Source organism: Lissotriton helveticus, chromosome 3_1 (genome assembly GCF_964261635.1).
Source record: "Lissotriton helveticus chromosome 3_1, aLisHel1.1, whole genome shotgun sequence".
NCBI lineage: Eukaryota > Metazoa > Chordata > Amphibia > Caudata > Salamandridae > Lissotriton > Lissotriton helveticus.
Window position 1 is genome coordinate 2,072,950,886 of NC_136061.1, and position 18,027 is coordinate 2,072,968,912.

Sequence of the window (18,027 nt, forward strand, 5' to 3'; positions counted from 1 at the left end):
TATTATGTTCGCTTAGGCTTCCAATATTTCAAAGGAATTTTCTCTGCTGATTTACCCACTCAAAACTAATGCAAAAGGTTTGAGTATGTGTATAAATAGAGTGTGAAACCTCATCAACTACTCCCATGTGTCTCTGGAGTATAGATTAAGCATCCTGCGAAATTTCAATTATGGCGGCATAAAGTACGTCGTTTCAAGAATTTCGCGATGTGCTTGTTATGCAACCCTCCTTAAATTATGCCAATAGGCCACGTTGTGTAATCATGCCACCATATGTGGCAACATTATAGCACGAAGGCATAAGAACAACATGAACAACCAGAAAACGAACGTCTCGTGTTCTCAAGCAATTGAGTTTTCCATGCAATTTTATGAGCGTAAAAAATGCCCTTGTGTCAAAAATTAATTCGAGGAAGCATTTGCGGTCACACTAGTGCTAAATGATGGAGTTGCATTTCGTGAAATTATACACAATTTTGATTAAGTTGTCCCAAAATGTTGCATTAAAAGGCAAAAGCAAATGACATGAATTTTGCATACGACTACTTTCGGAAAAGGGTTCGTACGCGCTATTATTATCTTCCCTCTGTTAAGAACAAAAAACTGCTATGGGGCTTTTGTATCTCAAAAATAAACAACTAATACATGATGCACACCTTTTACTGTAGACTGCAGTTTCACAACTTTTACAAATACCTTTGTGAATTGAACCCCTTGAAGCTAAGTTATTATCTGTGGAGTCAGAACATTTTCTTTTTAGGTCAAAGCCTACCAGACAGCGCAGCTGTCTGTTTGCTCACAACTTCTTCTGGGCACTCTGAAAGCTTCCCTGGGAACGCATTCGGCCTATTGATGACCACTGAATTTTGGGTTTGCAACTCACTTTTTCTGGCTTTCTATTTGCTGGCTTTATTTGTTTTAGGCTGTCCAGTTTGAGTTTGTCCCTCCCGTTGCCCAAACCTTGTTAACTATATTATTCCACAAACTCACTTTCTGTAATCAGGCCTTTAAATGTTGTTCTTATCTGGTCACATTTGCTGGGCATTCAAAGGCAGAGGTCAAATGTCAAGCTCTGTGCGCTACCGCACCATGCATGCTCCACACTACACAACTTCATTCCACTCTATGCCCTTCCAGTCTATGCCACACCACTCCATTCTATGACACTCCACTCCACAACATGCTACTCCACACCCCTTCACTCTAAGACACTCTACAACATACCACTTGACTCCACGCCACTCCAGTCTATGCAACTCACTCCATAGCACAACACGCCACTCTGCTCTGTGCCTCTCCATTCCACACCACTTACCCCACTCCACTCTAACCACTCCAATCTGCTCCAATCTAGCCCACTCCAAACTATCCCACTCCACTTCACTACAAACTACCCCAAGCTACTGCACTCCAGTCAAACAAACTTCACCTAATCTACCCCACTCCACTCCAATCTACCACAGTCCACTCCAATCTATGCTGTCACACTCAAATCTATCCCACCCCAATTTACTCCACCCAGCAGCAATCTACCTTACTCCAACCTACCTCACTCCAATATATCTCCCTTTAATCTACCTCAATTTCCCCCACTCCAATCTACCTAATCTACTCCACTATGATCAAATCTACCCCATCCCACTCCACTACAATTTACCTCACTCCACACCAATCTGCTTCACTCAACTCCAATCTGCCCTACTCTACTCAAGCTAACCCAATCAACCCTACACAACTCCAATCTACTAAACTCTACCCCAATCTACTGCACTGCACTCAAATCTACCCCAAACTGCTCCAATCTCCCAGTTCTCACTGCTCCACTCCAATCTATTATGATCTAGCCCACTCCAATCTACCTCAATCCACCCCATCCACCCCTCCAAAGTACACCCAATCAAACCACTCCACTCCAATTTACCCAACTCCACCACAGTCTAACCCACTGTGCCCCACTCCAACCTATGCCAATCTACTCCAATCCAATCTACCTGACTCCATTCAAAACTTCCCGCCTCCACCCCAACCTCCCCCTCCACTCCAATCTACTCCAGTCCAAATTACCCCACTCCACTCTAAATTACCCCACTCCAAACTCCACTGCAATCTATCCAACTCCTTTCCAATCTAATCTACCACACTCCACTCAGCTCCAATCTAGCACACCCTCTACAATCTAACCCACTCTAATCTACTTCACTCCAATCTACCACAATCTACCCCACTACCCTCCAATCTAACCCACTCCCATCTGCCCCTATCTACTCCACTCTAATCTACTTGACTCCACTCCAATCTACTCCACTCTACTCTACCACACGCCACCCTACCCAAATCTACCCCACCCTAATCTACCACATTCCACTCAAATCTACCCCACTCCAATCTAACCCACTCCAGTCCAATCCATTCCACTCCATTCAACCCCTCCCTAATCTACACCACCCCAATCTCCCCTACTCCAATCTACCCCTCCCTAATCTACCACACCCAAATCTAGCCTAATACAATCTACCTTTCCCTAATTTACCCCACCCAATAAAACCTCACCTCAATCTACCACACCTCAATCTACTCCTATCTGTTCCACTCCAATTTAGCCCATTCTACCTCAATCTACCTCAATCCACCCCACCCAAATCTACCCCACCCTACTCTATGACACTCTAACCTACCCCACTCCACTCCAATCTACCCCTCCACTCCAATCTACCACATTACAAACTTCCCCACGCCAATCCTCCCTCTTCAATCTACCCCACTCCAATCTACCCTGCTCCGGTCCACCCTAATCAACCTCACTTTACTCCACTCCAATCTGCCCCACGCCACTCTTCCCCAATCATTCTTACTCCACTCCAATCTATCCATATCCACTCCAGTGTACCCCAATTTATGCCGCTCCAACCTACCCCACTCTACCCTACCTCAATCTACCCCTCTCCAATCTACCCACTCAAATCCACCCACCCAATCTACCCCACTCCAATCAACCTCACGCCACTCAATTTTACCCCACTACAGTCCAATCTAACCCACTCCACCCACTCCAATCTACCCCACCCTACTCCACCCAAACTGTCCTACTTCAGTCTACCGAATCCCAATCTTCCCAACTCCAATCCATCCTAATCTGCTCCACACCTATCTACTTCACTCCATTATATCCCACCCTAGCCCAATTTACACCACTCTAATCTATCCCTCTTTATCCCACTTCAAAGTACCACACCCCATCTACCCCACACCACTTCATCCAACTCCACTCCAAACTACCACACCCCACTCCAATCTACCCCAATCTGCCCCACTCCAAACTACCCCTCTTCTATCTGTCTCCCACCAATCTACACCACTACACTGCAATTTACCCCACTTCACTCCAATGAATCCTACTTTAATTCACCCAGTCTACCCATATCCACCCTAATCTATCCCACTTCACTCCAGTCTACTCCTCTCCACTCCAATCTACCCCACCCCGTTCCAACATACCCCACTTCAGTCTACCATAATCTACCCCGATCTAGTCAAATCTACCCCAAATCCACCACACTCCACTCTCCCCAATGTACCCCATTCCACTCCAATCAACCCAATACATCCCACTATACCCCATCCTGCTCCACTCTACTCCACTCCAATCTACCCCAATCTACGCCCACTCCTCATCTATCTACCCCACTCCACACCATTGAAGCCCACTCCATCCAAATTTAGTCCACTCCACTCCAATCTAAACCACACCCCCACTCCAATTGACCCTACTCCAATCTAATCTACCTCAATCTACTACACTCTAATCTACTCCAATCTATCCCACTCTACCCAAATCTACCCCTCTCTACCCAACTCCACCCCACTCCAATCTACTCCACACCACTCTGATCTACCCTACACCACTCTGATCTACCCCATCCCACTCTACCCCAATCTACTTCACTCCAAACAACCCCAATCTATCCCATTACATTCCAATCTACACTCAATCAATTTACCACACTCCACTCCAATCTATCCTCCTTCACTAAAATCACCCTCCTAAAATCTGCCTCCAATATTTTCCATTCACTCTTCCACAATCTTCCGCACTCCAATCTACCACAATAAATCCCACGTCACTGTACCCCAATCGACCCGATCGATCCTACTCCTATCTACTCCACTCAATAAACCCACTAATCTACCCCAATTTACTACACTCCCGTCTACCCCACTCCACCCCAATCTACCTTAATTCAATCTACCCTACTCCAATCAATCTACCATGCCAATCTATCCAACGTCATCACTCACATCTACCCCACTCAATCCACCCCACTCATTTCCACCTCCATCCACCCCACTCCATTCTATCCCACTCTACCCCTAATCCACTCTATGCCAATGTACCACAATCCACTCTACTGCAATCTATCCCATTCCACTCTACCCCAATCTACCCCGCTACAATCTACCCCACCCCACTCCATGCCACTGACTTTTAGCCATGCTAACAGCAGCCACACTGGTGTACAGCATGGCTAAAACACATTTCCAAAACCAATTTCTCTTGCATAGGTGAGACCTAGTAGCTTTGCCAGTGCTTGTCCCAAAACTATTGTGCACCTAAATCACATTTAGAAGCATACATGGCTGGCTCTATAACTGCGAGGAATTTAGAATAGATGAGCTTGGAGTCGTAACACCTTCAACTCCCATGTGATGGTACCCCACAATTGGGCATTAATACATTGGACCAAATCACACACTAAGTGAAACTTGGAAGTTCGTGAAAACCCACCAACATGGGAGTTTTGTAAGCATCCCTATATTCCCCGACAAACATTTCACATCCCAGAAATTACCAAACATTTACTCATTTCAAAGGACGAAGTCAATCCTGTCAAAGGGTGGGAAGGTGATGAACCGAATATCCTCCCATTTTTGGGGGGTGGAAGGAGAGGGTTTCTCCACATGGATTTTTTTTCTCAAATACGAAACAATAAAATGCAGTTGTGCGCTGATCTTGCATGCGTCTTTGAAGCCCTGGTACATTTACACTGGCAGAAATGCCAATGCATAGACATAGCCAGGACTTTACAAAACGTTTACTGAAGCACGCGTGGCGAACTGAAGCTGGCGTGGCTTCCAGGTGTAAGTTGAAAAAGAGTTGTGAATAACAGAAAGTCTGATAATCGCCCATAAACCTGCACCCATGTCAGGCAGCCAACAAAAAAGGAGCGGTTCACACTTTTATTTGTCGATTGGGACCTCTATCTGATGATGTATACATTTTTAAATAATGACAGATTATTTTGCTTGAACTTTATTAGCAGTCAAAAATGTCAATGATAACAAAACCATCAGTTTTACCAAAGAATGTGCGCGGTTAAATATACAGTAATATTAGTTTTGAAAATTGCTGTCAAACGGAAAATAATGATACTCGTAACTGAAGTGCAAATAAATGAAACAGCACGTTTTTCAAGTTCCAAAATGTTGCCAGTACTTGTGTATTTTACAAAATCGGTGACCCGTTCAAGGTTGAAGAGGTCCGAAAGGCACACCTTGTTGAGATTTTTGTCACGCGGGATATCTGCGCGCATATATTGCACAATACCTCGGTCTTTATTATTGCTGAATCCGGCTGCTGCTTGAAACAACAATGCTGGAATAGTTTCCACAGAGTCTCACCCCTTACACAGTGACACACAAACACGCAGACACACACACACTCCTCCCCACCCGCCTTATTTATTCTGATTATCTGCTCCCATTGACATTCTTTTATTTAAGGGACGTTCTGTACAACATACTACTTAATAAATGCCATTGGCGGGGCAGTTCAGTCAATACAGCACTGTATTCGGCAGGGTGAATCTTTGTTGCAGGAAGGCTTAACTATTCTATTGCACTCGTAGTAAGGTGGGGCTTCCAAGCTCTAAATAAGGCACTCAGGTATGTTTTTTGGCTAAAGCAATAATATCTTGCAACATACGGATAAAAAAAGTATGCGCTCAGTTTCTAAATTTTTTTGCATGTTAGTAAGGTAGATTTCATGTTGTTAAAGCTTTTTGTAGATCGAATTAGATATATGCGTACCTTTTGCAACTTGGCAGTGTCCGCTGCTCCGAAATCATCGTTCAACAAAATTCGTGTACAGCGGTAGCGCCTCTAACCCGCACACCTGGAGTCAATGCATTTACCCGTTAGTGCACAATCGCGGGAGGTTTTTTTTCTGAGAAAATTCAGAAGCACTGCTGGTAACGAGGTATATGTCATTTTTTGGGCGTAAATAGCCTCTTTCGGTACAGCCACTTCTTTCAGAAAAAAAGCACATTTGTCAAAGCTGTTCCGTCCAAAATATGAACTCAGCCCTTTGAAATGTCAGGAATGCCCTTGTGTGCCGCAACGTTGTGTGGCAGGGCAGCAGCTAGCATTGGCGTAGGCGTAGCTGGTGTGTCATGGGCACACCGGCCGTTGTTTGAACCCTAGAATACAGCAATTGTCAGGGTGCAGTGGCCCCCCAGGCGTCTGGGCCCCGGGGCCCCTGCACCTGTAGCAGCAATAGAAGCCTGGCCCATGGGCCAGCTAGTAAAGTGGGGATTTTCATCAACCGAGCCAGCGACTAGTACTGCAAATCCAGGCAAATCTCTTAATGCCAAGAAATACAGCACAATCGAAAAATAAAACATAACTAACGAAATGCCCGATCTGCCTGGATGCTACAGTCACGCGCCCAAGCAGTGGAGGGAAGAACAGACTCTATTTTAACTTCTAAAACCACTCGTGTGGGTCTCGGACAATTTGGAGCCGGTTGCTGCTGCCGGTCCGCTTGTCAGCTAAGTGGCGATGGTATCAGGATGTGAACGCTGCTTGTTAATTCCCTGCTCGTTTTATTAGGTTGGCCCAGTGCTTGCAAGCACGCCGCTCAACCTTGGCTTCGCAGGTAATAAGCCTGTTTCCAGAGCAGATTTTTCCAGAGCAGACTTAAATATGTACTCCGTTGAGCACGCACGCATACGAATTACTGCAGGTGTGATAGGATCTTTGAGTGCTTTCCCAAGTCATGCACCGGTGAGGCATTCCACAACACTTTGCATCGTCCTAAAATTGCTTTATAAGAGCGGCCGATGAGATCAATGGCAGTAGGGGATGTGGTGTACCGGCCAGAGCTACCGACTTTGGAAGTAGGGAACAGGATTCGAGTCTGGGCGCCGCTCAACATCCTGTGATTCTAAGCAAATCACTTAATCTTCCTGTGCCTACAAAAAATGAAAGTGTCCTTGTGTAATGTAACCGGTGCTAATGTAAAGTGCTCCAATAGTTTCGAGTAGAGTTGTATATAATAACTGAAAGAAGATATATTTTTTAAACTTGCTGAATGTGGTGCTGTGCAAATGATTTCCCATTTATGCAATGCATTGCGTGAATGTTAGTCAATCTGGGTCTTGTTTTGTGATTGCTGTGCATTAAATTAGTACTTGGTATGGATTTCATAGAGGATAGTGTGTATCTGGAGTTTGGCGAGTGATACTTTCAGGTACACATTAAGTACATAATTAAAAAGGCATGCATAGGTATTTACAGTCATTGGGGCATATTTCCATCCCCCTGATGCGCCACCAGACGTCACATCTTTTGACGCTCCAGTGGCGCACATTGCAGGTCCATTTCTACAAGGCCACATAAAGCCACTCTAAGTGGCTTCTCACGGCCTTTTAGATAAGGCTGTGTTTACCTTACATTGCTTCAGGGAGGCATGCCATGAGTGTTGCTGTGGGTTTTCCCACGCAACGCCCATGGATTTAGACACTACACCAGATTTATAGCATAATATGAATGAGGGGCAGCACCAACAACGTATGCCTCCCCAGAGCAGGTGCAACGAGGAGAAATGTTTACATTTCTCCTCATTTTTTCCTCTTTCCACATGTGGTGCATTCTGCATAGTTCGAGGAAAACCCTTCTCGTCATTGTTTTTTTGCACGGGACAAAAAGAATCAAACCAACAACACAGACATCATTGCACCATGGTGCAAGATTGCATGCTTTGGTGCACAGCTGCAATTTTCGTGCCGGCTGAAAGGACATGAGTGCACAGTATCCTGTAAATACGGTGCATTTGATTATGTTCTTGTGTGTGAATAAAATGGACATTGGTGTTCGAATGGCTGTGTTGCTGCAATGGTCCTGCATTCTCATTATCAGGGTGCTGATCTGGGAATCAGCCACCTGAAAGGAGAGAAGTCAGCAGGTTCTTCAGATGTTAAAGAGCATAAACCTGGTAGGGTCATGGTGAATAGTCAAGGGAATATTTCAAACACAAATGCAAATGGAACTACATTTGTAGCTATTCTTGGCCGTGAGAAATGGTGTTAAGGTATATGTAGGAAAGGGAATGGCTGATGGGAGTTAGGAGGGCTTTATTGAGACAAGGAAGCAAAGCATGAACATCAATTCATCAAAATGCTGGGGGTGGTGGAAGTGACAACATATACCCATTGGCCTTAACAATGTCACAGGAAGTAACATCATATTACCTTTGACCTTTAATCTTCCTAGGAAGTAACGTCACATGGCTTTAATCACCCCACTGCTCTCTGAGCAGTGCAAGAAGGAAAAATAAAATTATAATAACACAATGTTATTATCATTTTATTTTTCAGTACTGAGCCGGAGTGGGGCTTTGTTTTCCCGACGGACAGCAGCAGCCAGTAGGGAGGAGGAGTGATGGGCACCATAAGTAAATGTAAATGTAAATGTGTTGGACTTGTAAAGCGCACAGCTGCCCGTAAGCGTCCCGGCGCTTGTTTAGGGAACCCGTCCTGGTATTCCCCTGTGAGAAACCCCGGCAGGGTGTCCACAAGGTGAAAGCCAGGCATCCCGCCGCGAGGGGCCGTAGTGGAGATTAAGCAAGCTATTGCCCAGAGTCGCAGAGTGTGACCCCATGAGTTGAGTAGGCACCAGAGCGAGAATTGTCGAGTCCGTGGAATTTTTGGGTCCGAGACCCGCCGAGGCGGGGAATCGAACCCTGGTCCACTGTCAATCTCAGTTTCTGGGTCTGCCGCCTCTAACCACTAAGCCACGCTTCTCCACGCTTCTGCGCATGACGGTTTGGCCGGCCGTCTTAGGACGACGAAACCGTCAGCCACATTTAGCATTTATCCACGTGGCTATTTTGCACAGCTCAGTGAAGAATGGTCCCAGGCTCACAAACACTAACTGAGCGGCAAAAAAGGCCATTCAGACCAATCACAACGCTGCTATCATGCTGGTAATAGCATTACGAACAAATGATGGAAGGAATGCTGAAACATGCAAACATTCACCCCCAGTCTCATTGATCTGGGTTTAATCCATTGTCCTTCTGCTCACCACACCATCCCAGTTTGGACCCTGTCATATGAAAATCAGCCTTGACCCTGCTCCACATGGGAACAGTCCATCCCGAACTGCCAAGCCAGGTCCTCCCTGAAAGGAAACAAGCATCCTGGGATCGGTTTCTGGGAATCAACCCTTATCAGACAGACTAGCTCGAATCCAGTGGCACAGTGAGCACGGGACCCACGTCTGGGCATACCCTTCCTACTTAGGGTGACAAAAGCAAAAGGAACAAATGATGGAGGGAATGCTGAACAAAGCATACATTCACCTTCAGTCACACAGACCTGTGTTTAATCCATTGTTCTTTTGCTCCCCATACTACCCCACTTTGGACCAAGCCATATGTAAATCAGTCTTGACCCTAATCCGCATGGGAATAATCCAGCCAGAACTGCGAAGCCAGGTCTTCCCTGGACCGGAAACAAGCATTCTGGGACCGGTTTCGGGGTTTCACCCCTCATCAGCCAGGCTAGCTTGAATCCAGTTGCGCAGTGAGCATGGGACCCAAGTCTGGGCATACCCTTCCCACTTAGGGCAACAAAAGGTAATAGCATTATGACACTGCTGTCATGCTGGTAATACTATTACCAAAAGACACACAAATGATGGTCAAAATGCAGAACAAATCAAACATTCATCCACAGTCAAGAGATCTAGGTGAAATCCCTTTTCTGTTTGCTCACCATGACAGTCATATGCAAATCAGTCTGTGGCTATGGAGGTAATAGGCTTGAGGCCTCACCTCTCCTGGTTCCGCCTTCAAAGTCTGGGAGTTTTTACTTTGAGGTTGGCAATATATTCAATTCTAATTTGTCATGAACGCTGATATATTTCACGCCATTCCTCCTCTGACAAGCGACAGTGAACCTTTGAAACAACGATGCACAGGAACAAAATAAAAGTTATTTGGTTAGACTCATTTTAACTCCTTAGGAGCGTTGTAAATTCCTCCCCAGTGCTGCGCTGTCCATTATCCGGTGCTGAACTGGACGTCCAGCGGTCGCACGCAGCACTGGGGAGGTAGTGGCCGTGACGACCGTTGGCCGACGGCAGCAATTAAGGGGTTAACTAACAAATGAAAGCATTATATAATAGACATAGCGGATTCCAGTAATGGGCTAATACATCCGTGTATAGGCAACCTACCTACCCATGAAAATACAGCGACGCGTAAAATATGTAAGACCTATATAGTGCGACAAGTTTTTCTGTCTTAAGAGAGAATTGGTATAAAGGAATTTTAAAATGGCTGCGGGTTTACAGTGCAGGTGTGGAACCCGTGCTACATTTGAGAGTAAGAAAGGTAAAGGGTCAAATAGACTTTGCATGATGGTAAAGAACAACTTCAACTCCTCTCTTACATACACTCTGGTCCTCAAAGGCCGGGCCTGCTTGTGAACCCACCTCCATTGCGTCAGGCTGGGATTAGATTCGCATAGATCTACCTCCAGGAATGCACATAATAGAGTGACTTGTGGTTCTTTGGCTTAAAATGGCTATGCAATTTAAATTGTATTTAATTTTCACCACACAATGATAGATGTCTTGCATTTTCACACAATAATCGACTGTGGTAATTATCTCATTAGCAACATTCCGTGGGAAATCGTGGATTTTCAACACGTGTAAAATATATCACAATGACAATGGTCGGCACGTGATGACGAATTGACCTTCCATGCGCCTGCCTGGTCACCTATTCTCTTCCCCAGTCAGCCCAATCCCTGCGTGTTTGCTATCTGCTGTACTCTTCACCCTCTCTTCTCTCTTTACCTACCGTGTACTCAGCTCTGCAGTCTTGGCTCCATTTGTATGAAGCACAACCCACCCTTCAACCACCCACAACCACAGGACAAACACAGGCAAACCGTCTTGCATTCCTGCCCCGTCCAGTTTAAGAATCTCATTACCATCTATCACTGCCATAGATTGTTTGTCACAGCATCCTCACCACCTCTGCCCACGCTGAGACTCCCCAACCTTTTAGACCTAAGAATAAAAATGTGTTACCCTCAGGCCGCAGCTTGCACGCCCAAACTGCACACTCATACGCCATCTAGTGAAACCAGAAGCAGCTTGCCTCGGCCTCACTAGACAACAATGCCCAGCACGCAAACAACATGGGAAGAATTCCAAAAGGGATTTCTTTTCAGAATACCTTGAAACCATTATTGCTAACCACAGTTTCTGTCCAAACACCGGTCCCTTCTTGACGGTAGAACAGCAACCTTGGGAGACCTCCCCTCTCTGCCATTAAACTAGACATTCAAACATTCTCCAATTTTTTTCATCTGCTTAACTAACTCTAAGGGCCTTATTAAGACTACGGTGGTCCCTGGAACAGCTGTAGTCATGGTGGCCGGTCTACCACCACCACATTGAGGGACCGCCAGCAGTATTATAAGTGTGGTGGTCAGACCGCCACTAAACCACTGCTACCACCGTGGATCCTGGATCCTGCGGTGGTCTGGCAGCGGTTTGAGGCCAAAATATGCGAGCAGTGCTTCAGCGGCACCGTCGAACATATTTTGAGTTGTCTCACTGCCACCTTTTTCATGGAGGTCCAGGACCGCCAAAACTCATAATAAGGCCACTCAGTCAACTCTTCCTTAGCACATCTCTTCCGATGTCTAATTTGACCATCACTGGTATTTTCAGGTCATATCTAGTGGTGGCCTATTGACAGCTTAAGCTGTTTTGCCAGCGTCCAGTAATCCAAACAATTCGTACGCCTTCCCGCCACCATTCCCATCTCTTATTTTTTATGTACTTTAGACTTGTGGGCATTCCTAAGGGTATGTCAAAGGAATGTTCGAATACATTGTAAACTATGCACTCTTTCAACGTCAGCTCAGTGAGTTTTCTCAAACAACTGGAAATGTATTTACTGCGCTATTTTGCACCTTTAAGATACAGATGAAGGAGCGTGGAGTGAGTTTTGTTGAAAGAGTAGGAAAGTGCATTTACCCTAGTCAGTTTTCTTTGACTCAACTGACATATTAGGAGAAGACAGTTTGAAGCAAAAAGAAAACGATTCCAACAGTTAGAATAAAATATTTTCTAAAGTCACAACCATAAGAGTGTGCATTTTATGGAGCCCCTAAAATGTGCACTAGTAGGGATCAAAAACAGGTGCAATGTTACATGTTTCATGAACATATAGCCTGTTTTTTCTGATAGATGTCAGCCACACCTTTTTAAGTAGCAACATTTTAATAATCACCTGAGCAGGTGTAACTTGACTCTTATGTGAAAGTGTAACTTAAGCATAGTACGTTGCGTTCCTATTGCTTTTGTAAATAAAGCCCTATACGAGCAAAAACGTCTCAGATTTGCAGTAACCACTAATTCTGATCCATTATCGCCGCACTAAGTAGCAAAAACTTAATCTAGTTGAACAAATGCATTTTACCTAAGTGTGCCTTGTTGTGATAAAAGTAAACTCCTAATGTAATTCAACAGGAAAATGTTCTCTTTTCTTGACTGGGTCTGTCTTTTCCTTTTTAGAAAGCAGAATTAAATGCCATTTGTAGGTAAGGGTTTTTTAAGAGGTACGCTGGTAACGGTTACCACAAAAAAACCTCAGAATTTTATCTGAGATAACTTGAAAAAATATATACTACACCAGCCTTACCAATATTAGAAAAATGTATCAGAAACCTGTTGAGCACGCATTGGCAAACTCATTAGGTATGGCCTTGGCAAGTTACTGTGATGGTTATTTATGTTTTTGTTTTGTTGTAAGCAAGAATATGTCACAGAAATATAAAAAAGTTGAATAAAGAAAACATGCATCCCTCTAAACGAAAGTCATTTCAGTCAAAGAAAACTTAATTTGGTTATCATAACCATAAAGCAAAACACTGAAGATAAAAATAATTGATTAAAATAGTTACAGAATTAAAAAAATTGGATTGCGTATAAAAGCATTTTCAAGAAATATATTTTTTAACAATTCATGTGTGGACTTCCAACTCTTTTTTAGCCTATCTCAAAGTATTGTCCACTATTAGTAGGAGATTGTCAATCCAGGTGAGTAGCTTAACTCCTCGACAGATTAAAATAATTGATTGCCCCCACAGCCAGCAAGTTACGGTTTGTCTACAAGTACGTATATTAAGTGCTTTTAAAATTGGTTTTAAAAGTCTCATTCTTGCTTCTTTCACTATGGGACAGACACACATCAAGTGACATAAAGATTCGGTATGATATCCTCATAAACACCAAAGTTGAATTTTGGAATTTTCCTTTCCATGATAATCGCGAATCTTTGGTTTCATATTCTCCAAACCGATACAGCATAAAACTCCTTTTTAGGAACAATCGAAAATGTGTCACTAAGTAGGCTTGCGGTTTTGGGTTGACATAAGAGTTTATAACTGACCAGGAGTGTTTGCGTTTTACCAATAATATATTGTCTTCAAAAAGGGACAGATTTTTTGCAGCACTATTACACTCTTTATTGAATGCCACCCTTTCCATCTTACTATCCCATGCCTCTTGTATGTCTAGTGCAGCCAATGCTAGTCATAAGTATTCGCCCCATGACTGAGATTTTCTGAAATCAAACTGTGTTTTTATTTCGATCCAGCAGAGATTGTTTAGTGAACCAGGATCTACGAAACAAAGCTTTCAGCATAGTTCTACAAAAACTGATTGACGCTGGAATTCCTGATTTTGTAGACCGAATTCCAGTGGAATCTGTGCTGGTGATGCCCTTTTCGGAAGGTTGAAAACGCTCACCTGAAGTTAATTTAATACTTCAAATTCCCGGCCATGCCATATTTCCAAACCATATGCAAGTGCGGGAAGTAGTTGCGAGGCCATTACTTTCAAGAAATGACTGTATGATGGACAACTCAATTTTTGTTTCAATTGTTTATAAGCAAAGATTAATGTTTGGGCCTTTGCTTTTATTGCTCTTTTCTGTACAGTGAAGGACATATCTCGGCCCAAACGAATCCCCAAATACTTATATGTACTGACTTCCTCTATTTGTTTGTTTTTGGCAAACCAAGTGAATTTTACTCGATTAGGTCCTGCTAATTGCACGACTTTTGTTTTTTTCTTATTTATCTCTAATCCTTGCTGGTCAAAGTATGTAATCAGGTGGTTAATGACTCTTTGTAAGCCGATCGAAGTTTGGCTTAGGACCACAATATCGTCTGCGTATTGCAGATACTGTATGTGGTCTTCTGCCAACTTTGGACGAAGACCATTTACGTTAGACAAATAAGATTGCAAGTCTGCTAGGTACAAATTAAAGAGGATTGGGGCCAAAACGCAACCCTGTTTTGAGGCCAATCTAAATATTTATTTTGGAGGATACAATACTACCATCTCCCAACTTCACCCTAGCCCAGATTTCGTTGTGGAGGGCTACTATGGCAGTGATTAGTTGTTGCGGAAGTCCCCTCTCTTTTAGTTTCATCCAGAGCCGTTCTCTTGGGACTCTGTCAAAAGCAGATTTAAGATCTATAAAACACGCAAAAAGTCTTGTGTTCTTTTGTACTGCTAAATGAAAGTCATTTGATTTCAATAAATATTAAATTAACCATCGCAAATAATTTTAATAGAATAACAAGAGTGTTTCCATGAAGGCAGCAGTGTTTACAACAAATGCCCCTTTTAGGTTTAGTGCATACTGCAGAACAATATGAATCTTGTTGGGCAACGAAAAGGTACTAATGGCTTAGAATTACTGTAACCTAAAGACAAAGGGCCCTATTCGAAAACACTGTTTCATCTGCAAATGTAAATTTACAGGTACAAGTTAAAAAGACCAGAATTTCACAAAGAATGCATTTACTGCCTCCGATGTCCAAAATCTGTCGTAGTAAATGTCATGCAAGAGATAGGAAGTGGGTGTTACAAGATGTTGTTTGTTTCCTAAGTTTGTAAATGCCCACAAACAAGAATATTTGTTGAAATTCATAAAAGGAAATGCAACCTCTTTTCATCCTGGAGATGTTTTCAAAGTTACTCCAGAAATAGATCAACCCCACATTTGGTGGGGGTGTAGGGACAGGGCTGTCAAAATAGAAAATGTGTTTTCCGCATGGAGGAAAAATAAGTATGCATCTGCAGAGCGTGCTCTATACCATTGTCTGTTCTTTGACACAGCAGAAAGAAGAGCCCAAGAATTGTGTCACATGACATTCTTAGAAGTATACATGGAAACCAGTGCAGTTTTCCAAGAGTACTTACATGAAGTGAATACAAGTAAAAGCACATTTAGGCAAAGAGTTAAGTCTTTGCCCCTACTAAAGTTCTTTTTGTGAATGAAGCCTACAGTTTACATACACAAGAGTGACTCAAACAAGCATTTAAACTGCATTAGGTCTCCTATCTGGGGGAGGTAGAACTATTGGCATTGTAAATGAAAATGTCTTTTACCTATGTGTTTGCCTTTAGGACCTTATGGGTGTTTAGCCATGCAGCACATTAGCCATAACTTCTGCACACATCCGAATTGTGGATGCATGAAACATTCACAGTACATGTGCGGAATATGGTACTTTGGCCAACTTAAAACCAAAATATGCAGTGAGGGGTAGCAAACACTTTAACAACAAAAAATACAGACAGCAATACTAACTTGTGCTCATGTCTGCTGTAGTCTAGTAAGACACTGTACAGTTTTGATCCTTGGAAAAGCTGGATTGTCAGGGTGTTTGAGAAGCAGATTAATGCAAAAGGTTGTGAAGATCAAAAGACAGCTGGATGCATTTGCTGCTTGTAGCTGGAAACACACCATGTTATGTAGATCCTCTGAAGTCACCAGGGTTCAGTAAAAGCAGCCTGAAAAGTAATTTACCCAATCTCCGAACAAAAACAGACAGAACCGAAGGCCAGGCAGCAGAGAGAGCATGCACAAATATCCCTTGCAGTCTGTTGGTGCATTGCAGCATTGTGATTGGCTGCGGGGAGTTTGAAAGCACTGGTGCTTCCTGCTTCCTGCTTCCTGTTTCCCACAGGAAGCCTGGAAGAGGATGGGACAGGACACAGGAGACACGACAGTGGCCGGCCAGACGGCCAGGCCAGTAGGTAAGTGATTTTTGTTACCTGATTTACCCCCCACCATGTCTCTTTTAACTCACCCACCCCACTACTGCAACTACGTAGTAGCTGCGACTGTAAACAAGAGACAGCATTTGGAGCTCAGAGCAAGCCTGCCTCAGACACAGCCAGAAATAATGGAATCCCACACAAGCACCGGAAACTATTGAACAAGCTGCATGGACTTGCATACGTGATGGATAGCAGCAAGGATAGCGATTCCTGTTACAAGGACCTGAGGGATATGGAGGAGTACTTAAAATATACGCAGAACAGTGTGACTCCCAGTGACGAAGGCAGCCATTAGCTGGACATGAGTGCTCAGCGAGCATTGGCAAAAAAACACCCTTGATGCACATGGAAAGGGCAGGGGGAGGGAAATGTGCCCGGAGGGTGGGAGGAGGGCTCTTAATGTGAACCAGGAGGAGAAAAGCAATAGAGAATGGGACTGGTTGACTTTGAAGCTTGGAGCTGAGTGCACTAAAGAAAGAAAAGGCAGCAATCAGCTGAGCCCGAGCGCTGCTCAACCACTGCTTAAAAATAGTACTCACAAGTGTAATAAATAACATGCAGCATAAGAGTCCATGATACAGTGACAGTCTGTATAGGAGATTACAACATTTGAAAAGGAGGGGCTAGTAAGCTATTTCACCAATCAAAAGTCAGTATTTACGAAGGACAGTAAGAGGAGCTAAAAGAAAAGATGGGAGGGGCTTCAAGCCCATATTCTTGATACAGCATGTCTCGAAGAGACAGCGCATGGGTTCCTGAGGGGAGACCATGTCTCGTAGAGACAGCGCAGGTGCTAGGCGAGACCTAAGATAAAAATCGATTATACAAGAAAAAGAAAATGTATTGGCAAAATTGAACATCGGCCCACCAGTGGTGGCACTGCAGTGCACTTCTTTAAAGGTAGCTTGAAAAACAATTGTGAGATATAGGAAGGAATAATGGGAATGCATGTGAGCATATGGCAACAGCACATTTTTGGTATCATAAAATGGGAAAATGCAGCCACAGAAAGAGAGCGTATAGGGTGAATGGTGCACAGAATGAGAGCTCAGAGGATGAGTGAAAACATGGATCAGAAAGAACAAGTGATGGGAGACCACAGAATAAAAGTGGGCTGGATGGAGATAAACACTTAAATCAAGGGCAGGAGAGTTGAATGCATGTGATGAGTGAGCGGAGAATGAGAGAGTAAATGTTGATTGAGCACTGGATAGAAGAGGGCTGGATGGAAAAAACAAAGAATGGTTCATCAAGAAAGAACACACATTGGAAAGTCACAGGATTGGAGAGCATAGAATGAGGGAACACGTGAGGCAACGGATTAGGCTGGTAGAGATAGCACATGTTGGCAAAAATAAGTTCACACAGCACAGAAAGAGAGCACACAGTATTTGGGTGCAGAATAGAAGAGTCAGAGTGCAAGGAAAGTAAAAACAGAGCATATAATTGTAAAATGCATGATTGAATTTCACAGTGCTGGGAAGAACACATGACAGAATAACACACAAATGGAGAGCACAGAATGTGAATGGCACATGATGGGATATAGCACTAGATGGGAGAGCAACGGTTAAGACGGAGGAGCTC

At 43.8% G+C, this 18,027-nt stretch overlaps 1 protein-coding gene across 2 annotated transcripts in view; it reads left to right on the top strand.

The window, feature by feature from the left end:
* Nucleotides 1–18,027, top strand: part of RHCG (Rh family C glycoprotein) — a 401,798-nt gene that overhangs the window by 86,883 nt on the left and 296,888 nt on the right. The window lies entirely within an intron of this gene.